Source organism: Benincasa hispida, chromosome 10, assembly GCF_027475165.1.
Source record: "Benincasa hispida cultivar pf3 chromosome 10, pf3_genome.v1.1, whole genome shotgun sequence".
Taxonomy (NCBI): domain Eukaryota; kingdom Viridiplantae; phylum Streptophyta; class Magnoliopsida; order Cucurbitales; family Cucurbitaceae; genus Benincasa; species Benincasa hispida.
Genome location: NC_143487.1, coordinates 53998660 through 54022924, shown reverse-complemented (window position 1 = coordinate 54022924; position 24265 = coordinate 53998660).

Below are 24265 nucleotides of genomic sequence, written 5' to 3'. Positions count from 1 at the left end.
ATTAGGATCGGATTCATAACAACATTTGCTAATTGTTGAGACAAGTTCTGATTCATTTGGTCGTCTGCCATCTATTGTTGTTGTCGTAGTCATTGTTGTTGTTGTTGTCATCACCTTAACCTTTGATGGAAATTTGATCTATTTCTTCATTTGAAAGTTCTTTCAATTTCAGGATCGTATGAGTTTAGGAATACTCTTCCTGCTCATAAAACGTTCACAAGTTTAGGCTCAATTTGTAATACTCCTTTGATTGAAAGTTTTTGCAAAAGATAAAAAAGCCAAATTTTGGTTAGCTTAGTTGCTAGAATCCCCGGCAACGGCATCAAAAACTTGTTCTCCTCATGATTTTGATTCTAAATGTACTTAAAATGATGAAGGGGAATGGTGATGAATGAATATGATGAATGGAGATGGATGAAAGAGTGATTTCTCTCTAAGTAAGAGAATCAGGTGATGCATTGGTAGTGGAAGCGTGCACATCTTGTGAATGCATAAAAGTTCTCTCAAGTCAGACCCAAATATAAATCTAACTTAAGTTTTCTGGTAAGTCCAGGGTCGAACATAAGGACTCTAGAATGCTTCTAATGTAGACCTTGTTTTTGGATCTAATACAGATGTTTCCTAATTAACTTGAGAAATATTGGTTATTTACACTGGGCTAATGGCACACATGGAAGAAAAAATAGGAGTTCGAGAGAGAGAGGGATTTATGGATGAATGGTTCTAATTGTAAGTGGTATGTGTTGATTTCTTGGAAAGTTAAGCAAGCCTATGTGAACACAATGAAGATGAGATGAAGATGATGTAGATGCAGATGCAAAGGCTTGTTTATAATCTAAATGTATGTGCTATACATTGGAAATTTTATTCTTTAGTTCATGCTAAGTTCAACATCTCTCGATGCGAAAGCCACATGTAATTTTTTCTCTAGGGTGCATGTGTTGGTCATAAAGAATAGGCAAAAGACATGTATAACTTTATCTCTAGACTTACTTAACGCCCTGGCTTAATGCATTCGATAGTTAAATTTCTCTCTCAAGTGACTTAACTACTTAATTACTTTAATCAACTGATTAGGGAGACTTAAGCAACAGATTTCATGCTCTCATTAAGTCAGAATATTTCATAAACACACAACATTTCGAAGGTAAACAGATGGAGAATTGATAAATGACCAAATATAAGATTGAATTAAAGATAACCAGTGTTTATACAAACAATCTCAGCTTAATGAAATAAAATGGTGAATGGAAGTGAAGTGTGAAAAGTAGAAGTCAAGTTGCAGAGTTCAATCTCTTATCCTCTTTGGCTTGTTTTTTTATGCGTGCTACAACCAACATGTAGATTGGTTAATGAATATATCTCTTTCAAGCTTTCTCTAACAGCACCTCTTGATCAACAGTAAAATGTTGTCTTCCCTCATACTTTTTGCTTGCAAATGGCAGAGTCTATCTACTAGTGCTAAAAAGAAAAGTTTTTACTTGTCTGGCTCTAAAAATGTCTAACTGTGGTTCTGAAAGTGACTTCTCCTTATATAGGCAAATCTCAACAACTTTGTAATTGGACTTGCATTAAATTCCATGCTCTGGAGAAACCGCCTACCACTTCTGAAATGTTCAGACACCGCTAGTCAAATGCCCATGCCTGCAAGTGGTGATTTGACAAGAAATGCACAAGCCAATGTATCCTTCATGCATCGAATATTCTTGGACGCATACCCCTTGCATTGGCCTTTGCTGCAACACTTAGTAAATTTCTTTGATTCCTGCATTGAAATGCGTTAGTGAAGTAGTTTTCTACTTAAAAAGATACTTTTGTATCAGTTTACTACATGTATGGAATTTCATGCGTTTTTCTTTCATAATGGGTGTGTTTATATCACTAAAGATCATAATTATTCTAACTTTGAGAGAACAATAACTTGTATTTTTTCAAGTTATCAGATGAATAGAGTGATACTTTCCTTAAGGAATTTTGTGAACTAAATGGTATAATGCATGAAGTAACTTCTTCGTCTTCACCTCAATAAAATTGCATAGCACAACATAAGAACAGAACTTTAAAAGAAATATGAATGTTATGTTATTAAGTTCTGGATTATCCGATAACATGTGGGTAAAAGTTGTGCTTTCTGCCTGTTTTATACTTCATAGAGTTCTTCACAAAAGGGGATAAGACTCCCTACCAGTTGTGGAAGGGTTACCCATCTAACCTAGATTACTTAAGAGTGTAGGGGTGCTTAACCATGGTAGCATATCTATAATTTAAGAAACCCATAGTAGGATCTAAAACTTTTGACTGCATTTTTATCGATTATGCTAATAATAATGTTGCATATAGGTTTATGTGTTTAAATGATAACTCGATGCGTGATTATAGAGATGTTGTATTTCTTAAGTATATTTTTCCCATGATTAAAATAGTTGATAAATCAATAGAAAATTCACTCAATAATCAAATTACTAGTACTTCAAGCATTGATCAAATGTCTGAACTCCCTCTTTCTAACCCTAATAACATACTTGAGTTAGAGCCTAGAAAAAGTAAAAGACAGGGTTAGTAAGGATTTTGGACTTGATATTCTAACTACCTTTTTAGTTGAAAAATCAGATAAAATAGACAATCAATTTCCTTGCATGTACTTAATAGATGAGGATCTAATAACTTATCAAAAAGCTTTAAGCTCAATAGAATCTAGTTTTTGGAATGAGGCAATTAAGAATGAGTTAAATTCCATAGTCATGAATCAAACATGGGAATTAGTGGAACTACCTAAAGGAAATAAACCCATTAGGTATAAATGGATCTTTAAGAAGAAAATGAGACCAAATGATATAATAGATAAGTTTAAGGCTAGATTAATGGTTGTGGGATACACATGAAAGCAAGGCATAGACTATTTTGATACTTACTCACATGTGACTAAAATAGCCACTATTAGGGCTTTGATAGCCTATATTGCGATTTCTGGCCTTCTAATACATCAAATGGATGTAAAGATGACATTCTTCAATGGGACTTGGAAGAGGAAATATATATAGCACAACCTAAAGGTTTTATTGTTGTTGGTCAAGAAAATAATGTTTGTAAATTACTAAATCTCTATATGGTCTAAAACAAGCTCCTAAACAATGGTATGAAAAATTTAACAACACTTTAATAAACAATGGTTTTAAAGTAAACTGTTCTGACACGTATGTTTACTCAAAGTCGTCTGAAACTAACTATGTGATAATTGAAGGAAATCAGACATGAGGATTTCCATGAGCAGCGGAAGGATCGTTCCAAATTCCATTCAAAATTGAACATAAACAATTACAATACAAGAACGGAAACTAACAGGTCATGCACAACTAGAAATTATAGCATGCTTATAAAAGAATCAAGGGATAGAGTATGCATACCTTTGAAGAAACATTCTTCAAACTCTCTCGATCAATCTCCAATCATCCAAGAATAGTAATACGACCCTCGAACGCAACGATCAGAACAACAACACAAACACAACGAACGGCCTACGATCACGAATCCAACGAACAACCTCCAGAACCTTGAAATCAATCGAGTTGAGTGAGGACATCACCACAATGGTTATCTTGGTATTCTCGGTATGAGAATCTAGGAGTTGTGGGCTCTGTATGAACTTAGCTTAAGGAAGAGGCAGGAGGACAACAATCGTGTAGACGACCGAGCAAGTGGGGATAGGAAGTTGTCTATCATATAGACGATATGCTCAATCGTGTAGAAGATGGCAGCCTATCGTATAGACAATGCCTCGCGATCGTTTAGCTACGATCAACTAAATAAACTATTGTATAGTTAAATTCCACGATCGTCTAGTCTCTGTATAGCTATCACTTAGCGAAACACTTTCACTTGATAGTCTTGTCCGTGAGAAACTTTCCGAATCAAGTAACTACTAATTCTAGGAAAATCTTTTTCCTTTTATCTCACGGTTACCATAAAACCACCAATAACCTCCCACTCAATTCATTATTAGAGAAAAAGAGATAATTATCAAATAATTAATATTATAATAAATAAATATGATAATCAACTTACCATATTATATTTATAACCTATAGTTTTAATATTTCATCTCATGAAACATATAAACCATAGTTCTTTTTCTACTTTATGGTACTTAATATAAATCTTATTTACATTAATCCTCCACTTGATGTATCTCATACATCACACCAATTATATCACATATAATTGAATTTCCTCATGTTAATTTGAACATTTCAAACTAACCCCAAGAATTGATTCAAAACTTGAATCTATTAAGCTACCAAGGGGACCTTATGGACTTGTAGCTTAAAGCTTCAACAGTATGTGAATAACTGACTAAACTCTTTAGTCACGGGATCCACCATCCGTTAACTGTCAGGCACTTCACTAAAGACCGACAACTGCACTTTCCTCAATACAGATATATTTCTATGTCCATATCAACCAATCAACAGTACGATAACCCTTCACAGATCGCTCGTAAGTACAGCTAGGCCAATTTACCGTTTTTCCCTTATAGTTACATCTAACTCCTTAAGTACCACTGATTTCTCTAATGAATATAATTCTTAGTCCTACTATGACTGAGTCCTCTCTTTGGTGTGGCCACTATGTTCAAGACCCAGAATCAACCCTTAAGGGAGCAATCTATTTACTTACCCCTACTTCAGGGAAAGAGTGAATTTCGTCTTGTGTAACTGAGTTTCTAGCTCCCTAATTAGACAAATCCCCAAAAAGGTAGGCTTCTTGAGTTGGCAATCTGGCCAATACTAATCAAAGGACCGCCCTCAAAAGCAGGAGTTCCCAAAACACTCAGGATTAAGGTCATGTCACCTATGGTCATTTAGGTGAGATGTAAGTCTCAAGTATCAATGGCGTTATATAAAGAGACAAATCATCTCATGGTCCGGTCTTATACAAACTCTTTGTATAGGACACCCCCACTCGCATGTCTCCACATGAATGGTCAAGATCAGACCATCTGTAGCAGTTCACAACACTTGTAAGCCTCTACAAAATGGATCGTATCCATAGTGTCAACAGGATAAGGTATCCCCCCCCTATATTCTTATACTACAGACCTTTTAGGTTATCACTTAAGGTTATATATCTCATATACATGCTTAAGTTTACATACAATAACCATGAATCTCTATTTATTGGATATGAGTAAACGCAAAAATAAAATAACTCTTATTTTATTCATAATAATTTGTACAATGTTTACAAACTACGAGACTCTGGGAGAATTAGGATACCAATCCCAACAATAATATGTTTTTATGTTGATGATATATTGCTATTTAGTACAAACATAGATATAATTAACAATACCAAATTATTTCTATCCTCACAATTTGAAATGAAAGATTTAGGTGAGGCTGATATGATACTTGGTGTTAAGATAAGAAAATTGAAAATGGTTTCTCTTTATGTCAATCACGCTATATTGAAAATTTTCTAAAAATATTTGAGTTTTGATAATTTACCTGTAAGAACACTCTATGATCCTAGTATGAGTCTTAAGAAGAATAAAGGTGAAAGTGTCTCTCAATCTAAATATGCAAAAATTATTGGTAGTGTTATGTTTTTAATGAACTACTAGACCAATATTGCATATGTTGTGAGTAGACTGAGTAGATACACTCATAGTCCTGATAAGGGTCATTAGACAACACTTCGTCGTTTGCTAAGGTACCTTAGAGAAATAATGGATTTTTCTCTGCATTTCAACAATTTTCCTGCAGCGTTAGAAGGATATTGTGATGCAAACTGGGTAACAGATAATCAAATCTGTTATGTGTTTATACTAGGAAGAGGTGCTATTTCATGGAAATCAGCCAATCAAATCTGTATAACAAGATCCACCATGGAGTCGAAATTTATAGCACTGAAGCAAGCTGGACAAGAAACAAAGTGGCTAAAAAGTCTGCTAAGAGGCATGCCACTGTGTGGGGCTTCTGTACCAGTATCTTTGTAAAGGACTGTGAGGTCCAATTTGGAAGTGGGGATCGGTCCCAATTTTAATTTCACATAATACAAAAATTACAGAGAACAAAGAAAAATATGCATTTTCGATTAATTACAACATGCTAAAAAAAGATTAGAGAAGAAATAGGGTTTAGCCATACTAACCCTTGAAGTCACAATTTCTTCTCGAATTCCACTGCTGGATCACAAACACGTTAAACTCTTTGAATCATGAACTCACCAAAATACAACAACCCCAATCCAATATTTGGACACTACCAAAAGAGAGTCCTTTGTATTCTCTTTAGGGGATTGAGAATACAGAGAGAATTGTGGGCTTCTCTATTGATTTTGGAAGAGGGAAAAGGAATTATAAGAAGAGGAAATTTCTATCGTTCTTGGAGAGTACAAAAAACATATAGACCCTTTGTCTGTTTTTGGGAGGAAGAAGACGATCTCTATCATAATTTCCTCTGTCCCACGTACCCCTCAAAGAGAAAACAAAGGGACGGAGTTATAACTCTATCCTAAATTAAATTCAAAAAAAATTAATTCAATAATTTAATTTATTATTTATATATTTATATATATATATATGATAACCAATTCATCATATAATATGTATTAAACTATATGTTATATCGAATATAACACATAACTTATAGTTTTCATATTGTATCAAATACAAATAAATCCAATAATATATGAAATTTAATATAAATCAAGATTATATTAAATATATGAATCCAATTCATATAATTAATATTTAAATTATATTCAAATATTTATATCCTCTTAAAATAAAGTTATATTATAATGTATCAAATACATTATATTAATTCCATCACATATAATTAAATTAGATTAATTATATCATATATAATTAATTCCCTCAATTAATTTGAAGAATTCAAATCAATCCAGATTAATTCTCAATAATCCCAGTAAGGCTACAAATGAGACCTTATGAACCTGTAGATTGAACCCTCAATTGTACTTAGATAATTAATTAAACTCTTTTAATTAAATTACCCAACTTCCATTAAGTACCGATCACTCTACTAGAGACCGACAATTGTACTCTTCATTACAGATATATTTCTGTGTCTATTGGGTATAATTAGTCAATAGTGTGATGACCCTTCACAAATTGCTCATAAGTACAATTAGACCAAAATTGCCATTTTGCCACTATAGTTATATCTAACTTCTTAAGTACCACTGATCCATCTAATGAACAATAAGTCATAGTCCAACTATGACCAAAACCCCTCTCAAGCCAAGAGAGGGTGTGGCGCCACATTGTTCAAGTCCCGGAATCAGCTCTTAAGGGAGCAATTTATCTACGTACCCCAACTTAGAGAATGAATGAACTTCGTCTTGTGTAGTTGTGTTACCAACTTCCTAATCAAAAAAATCCCCAAAATGGTAGGCTTACTGAGTAGGCGATCTGGTCACTCTCACCCATACAAATCAAATCACCGCCTTCATAAGCAGGAGTTCACAACTCACTCAGGATTCAGGTCAATGTCACTTATGGTCATCCTAGTGAAATTAAGTCTCTACTATTAATGTCGTTATAGTTATTTCGTGGTCTAGTCCCCTTTTGTATAGAACACCCCACTCACATGTCCCTACATGAATGTTCAGGATCAAATTATTTGTAGCATTTTACAACAATTGTAACATCTACAAGGCAGGTCATATTCGTAGTGTCACCAAGATAAGGTACCCAACCTTATCCATCTACTACAAATCATTTAGGTTATCACTTAAACATGATCCACCTGTATGTCTCTACATACATGTTTAAGCTACAAAAGATAACCTCGGATGTTAGTTTATTGATTTTGTTAGTTAATGCTACTAAATGTCAAATAAAATACCTCAAATTTTATTAAATAAATAAATCGTTTGTACATTAAAATTACAAACTACAAGACCCACGAGATTTAGGACATCAACTCCACTTTGCACAATGATTTACAAGCTGCCATAGATATTGCCAAGAGCAATGTGTTTAATAGCAAAAGAAGGCATATTCACCGAGACATGGAGCTGTGAAACAATTGTTGAATGAAGGAACTATCTCCTTAGAGAATGTGAGGTCTGAGAGAAATTCATCAGATCCTCTCACTAATGGCCTAACAAGAAGATTAATCTTATATTCTTCAACTAGTATGGGACTTAAACCCTTAGTATGATCCATAGCTCTTTATGTTGGGTGGTCTATTGCAATAGACTTCATGGATAATCTCTAAAGTCTTCATGTTCAGTTTTGAATGGTCTATTGCGATAGACTTGATGAAACATCTAACATGACGGTGAAGGTGTGGGTTGACTTCTATGAAAGAGTTTGAAGGTCTCTTTCTAGAGCTTTCACGACGACCCACGATTTTATGAGAATAGCCCAAATAGCATATGATGCATAATTTTATCGCAAAATCAAGAAAGAAATAAAAAAAGATTGAAACATGTTGTAGGGGTCTCAACCAGAATTTACAAAAGTTCAAGAGGTAACTCACTTTGGTAAATTCAGTTGTTGCCTTACTTCACTATGCATCAATTCAAATCACAAGATATTGATGCTTAAGTTACCATCATTCCATTGCTCAGAATCACTACGATCTTTTTATTTTCTCAGTACTTATAGGTCATTCATTGGGGATTGTTGGGAATGACCCACACTTACTAAGGCCCAAGACCCGAGACCATGGTGAACTCCAACTTTTCTTGTCCCACATTGGAAAGTTAAGGAGTTACTAGAGGGTATAAATGGGAATAGTTCTAGTAACTTGAAAAAGTTGGTAGAGGGGTAGTAGAGGGCCTTTTCCCACATGCGCAGCCTAATAATAATATCCATCCCAAAAACTAACGACAATAAGGTTATTTTTTGAAGTTTAGAGGTATTAATGAAACTTTTAAAAGTTCAAAGTAATTTATGGGGTATCTTTTTATATAATTTAACATATTTTTAATGGCAAAAGAATATAATTATGTAACATATTTATCTAAATGTAGAAAATTAAGGATCAAGAAAAGATACAACATTGAACAACAAAGCCAAACTTTTCAAATAGAAGTTTTGAGAATTTAAGTCCTACATAATAGTAGGCTACGAAAATTAAGTTTATTCATCATAGAAATTTAAGCTTTCCAATTAGCTTCCACTATAGCAAAATTATATTGGCTATAACTTGTTCGTAATTTAAATATTTTTTTCTGACATATTCATATGTTAGTGACAAAAAAAAATCTGTAATTAATCTTAATCAATAATATAAGTCAGTTTAAAAAAACAAAGATATTTGGCATGAGTGAGTAATTAAAAAGTTAGCTTTGTATGTAAATTGTCTCTTCTAAGAGCCAAATAGCCAATTGTAACTTAAGAGAAATTATTTGCCTCTATTTTGTACGACGAATGCGTTTTGTGTATAAACATTACTCCTCTTTATGGTTTTCTTGTTCTATCATCTATTTTAAATTTTTTTAAAAAAATCAAGTTGAAAAAAAACTAAAAAATAAAAAATAAAATGGTTTTTTAAATTTTAATTTAAGTTGTTTTTAAATATAGGAAAATAAATCAAAATATTTACAAATAATACCAAAATATCAAAGTATATTTGTGATAGACCGTGATAAACAGCGATATATTACTATCTATGTCTATCATGACACAAATAGACACAGATAGTAGTCTACCGCTATCTATCGTGTTGTCTATCACGATCTATCACAGATAGACTGTGATATTTTGTTATTAATTGTAAATATTTTTAGTAGTTTTGTCATTTAAAATAATTTTCTTTTAATTTTGTTTTTGATATTTGGTTTAGAATTCAAAATGGTTTTAATGAAGGTAAGAAACTTGTAGAAATCTTGTATGTGGAAAATAAGCATAATTTTCTAAAATGGAAAACAAAAAAAAATATATTTTTTAGGTAAAATGAAAAAATCACCCATAAAATATGGTGGTAATTGCAATTATATCTTCAAACTTTCACTTGCAAAAATTGAGTCTTCAAACTTATATAAATTTTTAAACTAGACCTCAAAACTTACATAATTGTAGAAATTGTAACAATTGTATAAGTTTGAAGATTAACTTTTTATCATTTGGATACCAATTTCTACAACTATTGTAAGTTTTGGGGTCCAATTTTAACACTTTACCTCAATCCTTTTGGGAATATGCAGTGCAGATTGCAGTTTATATTCTGAACGTTGTTCCCTCTATAGATGTTTGATGGCTAAATTTTTACAATTGAAAATTTGAGAATATAGTTGTAACTACCACTATATTCCAGAGATGGTTTTTACCATTTGCCTCTTTTTTAACAATATGTACAATGGAAAAATCGAGTCATTAACTAAAGTTAATAGTATAAGTTTTATGATGACTGAAGTATAATCATTTTGACAAAATAAAATAATCAAAGTCTACAAATTGAAAAAAAAAAAAAACAATAATGAAAAATCTGATGTAACATTACTTAAAAGAAAAAATTGTAGGGTATCGGAGTATGTAAATGATTAGATCACGTTAATATTATAATAACAACAATGATGACGATGATAAGAATAAGAATAAGAATATAGAATGACATGAAAATATTTGGAAATAAAAAAATTGTGGAGGCCAGATAAATAGAAAAACAATTTTGTCTCAAAAAAAATTTCTCTCTTCAATTATTATTATTATTTATATGTATTTTTGTTCGCTTATTTTTAACTTATGGTGTGGAGTATGTTCTTTTAATTATAAATTAGTGAAGTCAAGTCAATTTGACAAAATTTCGAATTCATTTTCTTTCTTTCGGAGTTGTTTCATGTTATATTTATTATTTTGAATTTATTTATTATATGTTAGTTTGATTAGTTAATTTTTTTCATGATTTAATGAGTCGGATTACCTAAATCATGCTCTTGCTCTAAAAAGTCGGTTGTGAATCATTCAAACTAACTACGCAGAAATGGATTAGAACATTAATTTAGTTAATTAATTAATTAATTAATTATAGTCAATTAATTAGTTAATTGATTAATTATGGACTAAAACTACAATCCATGATATATTGAATTAATTTGCTGCAACTACAATTAATTGACTAAAACTACAATTAGTTTTAGTCAATTAATTGTAGTTGCAGTAAATTAATTCAATATATCATGGACAATAACGTTGTATTTTTAGTCTATAATGATAGAAGTTTGTACTTTATATTTGAATTATTTATAATTGATTAATCATAATTGGTTAGTCATTTTAATCATTAATTATGAAGAAAAAAATTAGCTCACTACAAGAAATTTGGGCTTTAATGTCGGTTGGAAAAAGTGAAACTAGATGTATACTGTCGGTCTTTTAAAAAAAGAAAAAACGGATCTTTAATGTCAGTTTTAAACCGATATTGAAGATAGGCTACAATGTCGGTTTAAAACTGACATTAAAGGTCTAAATGTATTTTTTTGTTTACTTTATTAAAAAATATCTCTTTCATTTTAACCAAACCTTCTCTCTCCTTTCACTCTCTCTTACCAAACCCTCTCTTCTCCTTGGTCGTTCGAATCACCAAAGTTTTCGTTGTTCCGATCATTGTTGTGGGCATTGTTCGATCGTTTCCACGGCCGTTGTCGTGGGTCTCTGTCGTCTTCAACAACGTTGTCCATTCATTGTCGTGGTCTTTGTCACGGGCATTGGTTGGATCTGTAGATTTGGGTCACGGGCATTGGTGGGTCGTCATCGGCGTAGTGGAGTTCGCCGTTCGTAGATTCCGTCAGTGGTGGAGTTCTCTCTTCTCTTGGATCTGTAGATTCCAGTAGGTCAACTCGTTGTTCGTCCAGCTTGTTCCGATCGTGGAGGTGGGTCGCCGACGTTGGATCTATTCTTGGGTCTTCCGATCCGGTTTTTCTTCTGTTGTAACTTGGCTGTTCATTAGGTTGCTAACATTCATTTTAAGAATTACATTGCTAAGAACTGGTCCCTCATTGACCCAGGTACTAGATATGTTTGTTGAATTGTTATTGGAATCGTTGGCTAGTTTTGGTGGCTTAATTGTTCTTGTTAAAATGATGTAGATGAACAAAAGAAGATTTCTGAGAGTGATAAAGATGAGGTCCAGAAGAACATTCTTCCATTCTTGTCACAGGTTCCATCTTTGTTGAGGTAAGTGTTTGTTGTCGATTTATGAATGATGTAAAATAGCGGTTGAAGACTGCCTTTTTGAATATTTTGGGTATAATAGGAGTTTGAGAAACTCATTGTTCTATGAACAATATTTTTAAATTTGGTAACTTCCAAAAATAATTGACTATGATATTTTTGGATCTGAATTCTTTCTGTTGCTTCAATATCGTGCATATGCAGGGTACAGCTTGGGGAGTGCTTAAAGTCTATCATTCATAATGATTATCCGAAGCAATGCCCGTGTTTTCTTGATTGGGTGAAACAAAATTTACAAGCTTCAGACGTTTATGGGGTTTTATCTGTGTTGCAAATTCTCGCTAGAAAATATGAGTGAGTATATTATGTTTTTTAGTTGTGGGCTTTTCCGATCCGGTCGTCTATTTGTCTGATCTACTCAAGGGTCTTCTGATCCGATTTTTCTTCTGTGTAGTTTGAATGTTCTTTAGTTATGAAGCAGTAGCAATGTGAATAAGTTGAAATTTACACCCCAAATAACGAGAATTTGATGCTAAGTTTAGAACTGAGTGCAATTTCTTTTAATATTTTTTAATGGGTTTTCTTTTTATTTTGTGCTAATCAATGATGCTTGCTTCCATGTTATTGTGAGGAACGTATACTCCAGGGCCACTAGGAATAATTGTTCATGGATAAGTGATCTTTGGGTTCGGTATTTGCTTGTTCTGAAACGTGCGCGTGCTTCCGAAGGTGAATTTTGTTTCTATAAGTATAGACAACCACACCTTTTCTCTGTAAGTATTGGTTTTTTTTTTATAATGAAACTCTAAGTATTGAATTTTTTCAATGATGCTTGCTTCCATGTTATTATGAGGAACCTTTTTGAAACTTTGCATTCTTTCTTGTCAATTATTCATTGTAGCAGAATAGTTCTCGCACCTCGCTCATTCGTGCACTTTTGACGGATAAAAGGCCTAAAGAAATCCCAATGGTGATGACTAAATATGTTCTTGCTTTTTGAGTAACTTTGTTTGAGTAGCTTTCTTCATAGAATGTCTTGATGTGCTTGGTGGTAGCCTTACATCAAGATAAATGGATATTGTTAATAAATTAGAGGCTTTATTCCACAGATTGTAAGGAGTTATTTGAACATGATTCCTTACCTTGAGTGTATTTCTTAGCTTCTCTGCTCCCCACCCACACACACAAATACTAGGCTATCATCAATGGCAATTGTTCCTGCTGTTATAAGAGCATGTGTAGTTGATTGTTCTATTTTGTATAAAATGGACGGTCCACAACTTTTTCTAAACTATGTTCCTCTATCTTCTTGTAGTTTGTGGAATCATTGCTAAGCAAGCTTGTGGATGAAGTTGAGAATCGCTTTTCCAGCCTTGAACTAGTATGTAGATTCAACAATCTTGTTTCATTTGTTGCTTCACATTTTGTTTATTTCCCTCCTATTTTGCAAACAGACAAAAACAACTCCAAAAGATGTAGTTGGGGCTACTTCACAAAGAATGAAATCCTCATATAAGGTCAGAGAAAGAGAACATGAAGAGATTGGATTATCATTTTCTCCCGTCTTTCTTATCTTTCTATTCCTTTCCTTTTTTATAGGAGTGCTTCAGGATCGTTTTTAGTGTTGATGTTGTAAAATTCTTATTGGTTAGTGTGGTATTGTGCTTTTAGGATATGGAAGAAATGAGAGGCAGTTCATGAGATTTTTCGTAAAACTGCAGAAGAACGAGTAAGCTAGAAGAGAGGGCTGCTGAATTGATTGGAGCTCGGGAAGTTAAAAATTTCGATCAATTTCATAAGTTAGCTCAAAATCCTGTAAAAACAGAGGATCTTGAGTTGTTGAAGCTGATTTGGAGCTCTTGATTGGTTTTTTTAAAGCTTCAAAACTTGAGGTTAGTTAGTTTAGAGGTTAATTTGAAGTAATATATGTGAAAATCGAAAACTGAAATGAAATTGCTAAAATTTGAAGAAATTAAAGCTAGTATTATTATTGGACAACAATCGGAAATTGAGGGGAAAATGGGGGTTGTAGTCAGCTGGAGGTTAAAGAAGACCTCGCACTAGTGGCCTGCTCATGTACCCACCATACGAATAACTGGATTACTAGAGACAAAGATAAGTTTAGGTTTCCTGAAGGTGGTACATAGGTTTCTTTAAATTCATGTTTTTCATGTTGATTGAAGTTGCCTCACATTTGTATTCTCTCAATCTCTTCCTCTACCATATACTTTTAATGGTGTTGTTTGTGTATTTTTTTAGGTGTTTGGAAGGGGTGGGGAGAAGATGGATTTCTTGCAACAGCAAGGAATTCATGTAAAAATTGTTCCTGGTAAGTGCATTTTTGAATGCTTGCAGTTTTAAGCACAGTTTCTAAGTGTTTTCAAGTGACTCTAATGATATGAAAATTCCCGTTTGAGAAGTTATAGTGTGCTTATTTCTCCTTGGACCATATTGGATTAGAATGTAACCCTCGTTTATGACTCATGGGTACTATTTATTTGTAGTTTAGATTTGATTCAAGGTACTTGATTTTGTGGATTACATTATGGTAGTTTGTGGGTTATTCATGCACTATGGTAGTTTGTGTTACAACTTTTGAGATTTGAAGTACATTGTGAGCTAAATTTGCTTATTGATGTATGTGTTCTTGAATATTCATTTTTTGAGAATTCTGATAGTTCTGTTGAGTACAAGTGGTTGTGAAATATTTTTGGGAGTGTGTTTCTTTGAATAGGTTCAAGGTAAATTTTTGGTTTTGTTGTGGTAGCATCGTTATGCTATCGAAAATTTAAAAAAAAAGAGATTCTTGAAAAAGGAGTAAGGATTTTGAAAAAGAAGTTTCTCTCATTTATTCAACTATTGAGTTTTCTTGTTTTGCAGGTGCAACAAAGGATTAAAGATTTGGTATCACAACCTCTTTATGCTTTTTCTTGGGGAACTCTAGATCCAACACATTCACTACAAGAATTTTGCCTTGAATGTATCATTTATGCACATTCCCAATAAACACAGTTAGTTAAATATGAATTCTGATCATATTTTCACTTTCAATCCTTTGTCTTAAACCTTTTTTGTTTGTGATCCTTTGAACAACAGTGGTCAAACAAAGATGCCTATAACTAGATACTGCTGAAGTTGGAGGGATCTGTTCAAGAAGAATTATGAAGGGATCCATACTTACCAAGTGGAGAGGGACAGTAAACTCATAGTGTTTGTAAAATCATAATATTTGTATTACTTGTAATTTGTGTTTTCAAGGCTTGAATTATTGTACGGCCTTTTAAATTATAATTTTATAACAGAATTTATGGATTAAATGTAATAGATTTACAATCCATACATGAATAATATGTCATAGCCACAGCGTTCGATGATGATGTGTCATGTTATACTTTTTGACCAAAAAAATGGATTCGACAACAAAATTTAAAAAACCTGGACAGATTCGGGCTTCAATGTCGGTTAAGAATTTAAAAAAAAAAACACAGGCTTTAATGTCGGTTGGAAATTTCACTGAAGGTCTTTAATGTCGGTTGCAACCGACATTGAAGGCTGTGTTATTGAAGCCCTTTAATGTCGGTTTAAAACCGACATTAAAGGACTTTAATAACACTATCTTTAATGTCGGTTGTCAACCGACATTAAAGTCTGAATTTCTTCTAGTGGCTAATCAAACTAACCTAAAATATATAAACTCAAATTAATAAACATAAAAAATAAAATGATGTCAGAAATTTTGTCAAATTGATTTGACATTACAAAATTATAATTAAAAAAAAAAAGCATATTCCACACCTAATAGTTAAAAATAATCAAACAAAAATTTTAAAAACTAAGAAAAATAATTGAATTTAACAAACAAAATATTACCAAATTCAAGACTTAAGTTGAAAAAAAATACGGACGAAAAAAATTAATTTGGTTGAAAAAGAACAAAAATTATAAAGAAAACAAAGAAAACATTAAAAGAAGAAGGAGGAGAAAAAGAAAGGAAGATCTATTGGGAATAAGATTGAAAATGAAAAAAATAAAAAAAAAATGTTAAAAGAAAGATTGAATATAAGACGAACAGAAGAAAAAAAAAAAAAAAAAAAAAAAAAAAAAAAAAAAAAAGAAAGAAAGAAAGAATTTGTAAATCTCAAAGGCAGTAGTTAAAAAAGAAATTTTTTTAAAAATGCGTCTCTTGCACTCTAGTGAAGGACTTTTTTTCCTTTTTTCCTTTTTTTTTTTTTTTCAAAACTACACTATTTATCTAATTAACCCCTTAGATTGATTTCAAAATCGAAACTATGGATTAAATAATTATATATATGATTTTAAATCATTTTTGCTTGTCGGAGTTTAATTTAAAATCATTGCATAGGGTTCTAAAATATTAAAGTAATTGTCATACATAACAAAAATTAAAGAAAGTCATAAACTCTATATATTATAAAAAAAATTATTAATTTGGTTTCAAATTATCTAATTAGAAATCCTTTAAGTTTCTTTGTACTAAGTTAAATTTCCTGTTTGTATTATATAGTTTGAGAATGAGAAAGATGGTATGAGTATTACAAAAACACAAAGAAGATGTTCTTCTAATTGATATTGAGGAGAGAATTTTATGCGGTCATAAAAAAAATTCACTTAATAGATTTTCTTTTTGATTTGTCATAGGTTTTCTCTAGATTTGGAGTTTTCAACCATGGAAATCCGTTTGTTGTTTTATTTTAGTTTCTTGATTTTTTTTTTCCTTTGTCTTGTAATAAAAGTTGTTTATTATTAACAAATTTGCTATGAATGAAGCATATGTTTCAAGTTTTACAAGTGGAGTAAAGTTTTGATGTGATGAAATTTAATGGAATGATCAACTTTAATTTGTGGCAAATGTAAGTAAAGGATGTTGTTGTAATCTAGGTGACACGAGACCTTAGAGGGAAGATCAAGCAATTGTGTTCCCAAATAATTAATTTGTAGTTCAGTGGAATCTAGGAGTTTGATTCCAATGAAGGGTTAAAAAAGAAAGACCTTGCAAAAAGAAGAGCTATTAGGAATACAAACAGACTGCGCACATGAAAAACGGTTGTCCTAACATAACAGGTTCATTAAAGTGCTCTGGATCAGAAGTTGATGTGGTATATCCACGTTACCATGATAGAGGTTGTAATTTTAGTGATTCTACAGGTTAGTACAAAGGCATTCGCAATTATGCAAGATGTATAGGATGGAAGTTATGTTGATGATTGAAGAACTTTTGGGTGAGTTAAGTTGGTATAAGTTGCACCATAGATTTCAATAGAGTTTACTGATATGTAATGAAAAAGAAAAATCTTGGAATGTGACATTTCAGCTTTTCTACTTTTATAGTTGAATAGGTTGTAGTAGCTCTCTAAGTTGAGAACTATAAACGCTGGTGAAGACAGTGGATGTAGCAGGTGATAAAGATTCTTCAAACATCTTGTCAATGTGAAATTTGTAGGTTTTTGGTAAAATATTATAATAGTAGTTGTCCTACACTGTAAATATTAAAGACAGTAAAGAAAGAGTTGACATTTAAGCACAATAAAAAAGAGTCTATGACTTTTCAATCGAAACATTTTAAACTTGAGTGTGCTAATTAAGTTAAATTTCTCTTTTTCATTTCTTTAGTTTGAAAGTGAGGAATAGTGTAAGTAGTAGAATAGCTTTGAGATATTGATTGTAATAAGTTTTTACATAGTGGATTTCTTTTTAATGGGTCGTGGTATTTCTTCACGTTTAAAGTTTTTCACGTAAATTCTTATACTTTTTTTTTCTTATTACTACACAGTAGTGAGAGATTTTTTTTCCAATACATTGTTAATCTTAACGAAAGATTCAATGTGAACAAAGAATGATTTATTATTACCAAAAATCATTTTAGATCTTGAACATTCTAGAAGTAACCATCTATCTTTTTTTTTTCTTATCTAAAGTAACAATTTAATTAATTTCTGAACTTTAATTCGTAAGCATTTAGTCCCTATATATTTAAGTTTGTAATAATTTAATCTCTGAACTTATAGTATAACAATTTAATCACTATTATATTAAATCTTTAACTATTTTGTCTTGGTTGTGAAAATTATTTTTAAGGTTTAATAGATTTTCTTATATTGGTAGATCAATAAATTAATTCAATATCCAAAATATTTATAAGCTACAAGGTCTAAATGGATAAAAGATATAAATCGATGTTTGATTTTATTGGCATTTTTTATCGTTGATATTAGATTGTTATAAACTTTTAAAAAAATAAGACTAAGTCATTATAAATCAAAATGTAGAGTCACATCATTATCCATCAAAGTTGAAGAAAATCATTGTTATTTGGAGTAAACAATGTTTTTGTTTGGCACTGAAAAAACAAAGTTTGAAATTAAAGTCAATAGCTGCTTATTATACTAATAGAAGCGTAGGCTTGCTTTCAATTCAAATGAATGGGTAATTAAAATAATGTTTGTTATTGTTAATAGTAACTGTTAAGTCCAAAATAATTATTGGCGTAAACATCAACATTGTCATTATCAATTACTCATTCGTTTCCACCAATAATTTGAGAAATTATAAACTTTTGAAAAGATTATATTTTTTCAGTACAAGAAATAACTATAGGATAGGGATCGAAGATCTGACTTTTAAAAAGGAATGTCATGCCGATTAAAATTTACTGTAACAAGTTTCGAAAAGAATTTGTTTGTTAAGATTATACATATAGAAACGAAGGAACCTTGAACCTTGACTTAGATTGCCTTCTAACGTTCTTGCTCCTAAAATTAATTTTGTGTTAAATTTGAGTTAGTTTACAAATTTTTTTATAATATAATTTTAGAACTTTGATATATAAGAACTGAACACACTAGTAAACTTATTACGTCTCAACTAGATACAGGACATACTATAATAATGTCCACATTACTTAAAAATGAGTCAAATAGTATAACGAGGCTTATAAATTGAAATAACAAAAAACTTATCAAAATCTCAAAACTTGTGGAGATTCAATATGTAGTCAAGGCATGCATTTGATGAGCGTTGTTTTGAAAACAATTATATTATTCACTCTGCACAAGTTGCATATAAACTACAATGATTGCCTCAACAAGATTTAACGTTTAATTTTGGTAGAACTGTAACCTCAAACTATTCGGATCTAGCAGAATTCTTGGATTCTTGCTCTCAACTCAACTCGAGATTAAAAGAAAGAAAGAAATGAGAGAATTCTTTAATTTGAAGTGGGATGCTAAAAATGAAGAAACAAGTTGTTATTTATAGACTAGGAATTTAATAAGTCTCCAAAATAAAAAAAATAAAATAAAATAAATATAAAAGTGAAACATTTATCAAATTTAACTCATTTGAATTGTTACTTGACCAAAGTCAAACATAACTCATTCAAATTGAAGAAATTACAATTTTAACTTTCATATATGTGTTAAATTTGTACATGAAACATCATCTAATTTGATATTTTCAATCCAATTTGAAGTTTTTAACCATGAGTTTTTTACATAATTAAATCCATTGTTATATGTTTCAATTTTCAAGAATATTTCACTTTCTTTCACTCATTATAAATATCCAACGTAATTCCAGTATTTTGTTTTTTGGATTATAATAGTTTTATAAAGGAATCGAATTCCTCCGTCGAAGCGCGTGAATGCATGAACGAAAGAAATTTGTTTTGGAAAACTTGAAAAATAGAGAAAATATATAGAACATGTACAGGATCAACATTAATTTTACAACATGCTTTTAGAGAATGAAAAGAATACCTCTTGAAGACCGTCTTCAACAAAATCTTTCTCATTGTGTCGATCTCATAATCAAACACGAACTCAAGACTTCTTCCAATTCCCAGGAACAACCATAAACATCAAGTGAGACACTACTACTTGGTTTCCTCGCTATTCTCTAGACAAGTATCAAGGATGGTGGGATCCTTACTTGGAATGGAGAAATTTGTGAGAGAGAACATGAGGAAGAAGATAAAATTTTCTTAATGTGAGAGTTACAACCCCCACACGGTTTGACTTGAGGAAGACTTCTTTGTGCTACCTGAGTGAAAAAAGAAACTAGATTAGATACTTGTATCCTAAGCTCACTTACTTCACTAGATTGAACAACAGAGTTATTAAAAGCCCTTGTCCCGAAATTCTGGAAGTTTTCCACCATGGTTGATATGAGTTGGCTCGCTTCGGTCGGTGTTTTGTCTACTAGAGCTCCACCGGCGACTGCATCTATATTGCTTCTCTCAGACGGGCGTAAATCTGAATAGAAATATTGTATCAGATATTGCTCAGAAATTTGATGGTGTGGAAAAGATGCACATAACTGTTTGTATCTTTCCCAATATTCATACAAAGAAACTCCTAAACTTTATTTAATTCCGTAAATTTATTTTCTTATGTTATGGGTCTTAGATGCTGGAAAGAATTTTTCTAAAAATTTCTTTTTTAACCCACTCCACATAGTAATAGAACCCATCGGTAGGTAGTATAGCCAATCTTTAGCCACATCCTTTAAGGAGAATGGGAGGCTCTAACGCATTCCGTCACAAACAAGGTGGAAGTCCTTCATGTGCTTGTGAGGGTCTTCGCCGGTTTGCCATTTAAAAATAGGAAGTAGATGTACTAGCCCCGGTTTAAGTTCAAATGGGATAGTTGTCTCTGGGTACACGATGCAAAGAGGTTGTTGATTATAATCCGGTTCCGCTAATTCCCGCAAGGTCTGTTCCTTGCTTCGCCCATGATATTTGGTTGTGGTTGTTCTTCTTCTTGATCCAACTCTTCAAATTCTTCTTGATCCAATTCTTCAAATTCTTCTTGCTCTCTTCTTGTCCTTTTCCTTTGTAATCTTCTCTCCTCGTGGTCGATATTTAAAATTAAATCACAAAGTAAACTACGAGAGGAGAGGTTATACACAAAAGGAAAGCTTAAAATCTACTTTCTTTTGGTTTTATTATTTCTTTTTCTTTTTTTATATATTTTTAAAAGGAATTCAAAAATTCTAAAAGGCCAATTGCTCTGTTCCCCGGCCATGGCGCCAATTTGTTTGGTGTGAAATAGGTGTCGTTAATTCTATTTTACTCAAAACAAATTAACTACAACTAGAACTAACACGTAGTAATAGTGGAGTAAGAGGTCGATCTCAATAGAACCTGGCCTAAAATAGACTACTTGAATTCCAAAATGCAAAAGATTAAATGGGAGTTGTTTGTTCTAAGAACTAGAAACTAACTAGTGAAAAAGACCAGAATTGATATACGAAATTTATTGATGAGAGAAATAAGAGAGATTGTGAGATAAGATTCAATAGAAATGAAATCTTGGGGATTTTATCTAAACTAGGCAATTCAAAATAAATTCTTAATGCCCTAATTAGCTAATTTCATAATTAACCCTAATCTAGGTCTTAATTGCTTCCTAGAGACATTTCACAATTAATCCCTAAATTGCATTAAATTCGTGGGTTTTCTTAACCATTCCAATCTTGAAATCAAAAAACTGAAAATTTAAGATTGATTGCATGAATGTTCTGAATAAATAGATTCTTTGAAGAAAAAAGGAAAAGAAGTCCACATTTTCTATCAAACTAATTCTTGCAACCATAATTATAATTTTGTTATAGAACTATGTAATTTTTGCATACAAAAATTGATTAGTATGGAGTCATCAATTCAATCTTAATCAATTATATTCTAAAGCAGCAAGAACATTCAAAAGAAAGTAATTACATGAAAGAAAATTCAAAGAAAAGTCTCAAGAAAATGTCAATTTACATAATTCCCCAAGAAAAAAATGATTACCTACTCATGGATGATGGAATTCTTCAAGCAATCCATTGATAGTTGCATATTTGATACAGAGATTGAATACAACTTGATTGAATCTCTCAAAAAAATTACAAGAATCGCTCTGTAAATTCGAAGTATCTCTCTAAAAAATGGATTTTTCTTCTCTTCGAAGTTTCTCTCTCTAAAAAAATGGGTTTTCCTCCTCTTCTCTTTTTTTCCAAAAAATATAAATTTTGCTAAAGAACTGTACCAAAATTTATACCAGCAGCATAGCGTCGTGAGGCGCGGGGATGAATCGCATCAAAATCCAAAAAAAAAAAAAAAGCATTGTAACGCATCGAGTTTTTTGCAGTTAAAAAGCGAGCTTTCTATCTTATACTCGATCCTCGATGCACGATGATGCTTTACTCGATACACGACGTTGGATGGCCTTTACTTGATGGATTTTACTCGATAGAATTTACTCGATGAAAAATGAATAAGAAGAAACTCGATATTACTCAATGACTCAATGGTTGATTACTCGACCGCTCTTATTCGATGGTATGAAATATAGAATACTCGATGCTCGATAGCCTTTTACTCGATTATACACGATAGTATTATGCTAAATACTCGATGCTCGATTACTCAACAGCCTTACTCGATTGCATTTTGGGTAGTTACTCGATTCTCTTCAATTTGTTGATTTTCTTGGTCATTTTTTATTTTTTTAGCCCGATTTTCTTGTAATGACTCCTAAACGCCTCGAGGACTGTTTTACCTACAAAATTAGCAATTAAAGCAAACAATCAACACAATTTTGAGAAAATTAACATAGAACATATACATCATTTAAAAACCTAACACGCCACTTTTTTTCATCATGATCATTGAATTGAATAAAATTAACTTAATCCTATTTGATATTATAGTTTAGGCTAAAGTCCAATTGAGCCCAGAAATAAGCTTAACTTGGCTCAAATGCCAAATTAAGCCCAGTTCCAATTAATTGGATCTAAGGGCTAGGTTCATGGACCAACTAAGCCCAAGCCCACAGGTCCATCTGAGAACTCTATAAATAGATGAGTTCTCTTCATTTGGGATCAGTAATTCTATACTCCAAAGAGCCTATAGAGAGAGCCTATAGAGAATTCTCTACAATCAAAAGACTCTTAACTCTGAAGACTTGAAGCTATTCAACTAAGAGAGAATAAGAGGATCAAGTACTAGAGATCGAATCACTTCGCATCAAATTAATACAAACACAAGTTCAACTCCACGAAACAAGTTTCTCCAGAAACCTCATGCGAATCGATATTTCAATTTAATGTTTCCTTTATTTTGGGAGATTTCATTTATTTTCTTCTATATTCCTAGCTGAAAATCGACTACCTCTCCATTGAGATCTCAAGTATATGTCGAATATACTGGTATTATACTAGAAAATATAAATATACATCATATATACCATAATTTATTATTTGGTGTTTACAAATATGCTAGAAAATGTAAATGTGCATCGCATATACCATGGTTTATTTTTTGGTGTTTACAAATATGCTAGAAAATATAAATATACATCACATATATTGTTTAGTATATAAGACAATATATTATATAAATTGTCTTGCTCATGCATTTATCAAACGTACCCTAGTTTATTTCTAGAAAATTCAAATATATAGTGTGTATATATTAAAAATACCTTGTTTTCGCTTTTTGTTAATTCTTACTTTCATTTATGATGGTGACAATTTTTAGATTTTTTTAGAAACTTTTCTCACTTGTGTAGGTTTTAAAATGAAATCGATTTAGAAAGTTCGTAATCACAAGAAACTCCTCTTACATATTTCTTTTGGTATTAACATTATTATATATTTTATAAAAAAAAATAAAAAAAAATGGTAAGGAGGGTTAAAAAAAAAGGAAATTGGGTCAGACTTCTATGCAAAATACTAACTCATTAGGCTATTCATGTTTAACATAGAAAAATTTAAGCAATTGTATAATTAGACCAATTTATTTAGACTATACATGTAGAAAGCTCTTCAAAAAGAGTTTCGCTAAAGTTGATCCACCAGCGGTTTCGCCAGAGAGAAGTAGAAAAGAGGAAAAGAGAAAGAAGGAAATCTGAAGGAGAAATTCATAATTCCACTCATCCATGACATAAGTAGAAGATCAATTGACATTATTTTCAAAAGTTGAGCATTTTTAATTTTGGACCCTTAAAATAGATCGCTACTATCTTTCATAAGTTATATTATTTATTCTATAAGCTCGACCTAAGAACTCATTATGTGTTGTTCCAATGTCTACGTCAAAACCTCCCAACTCTCCAT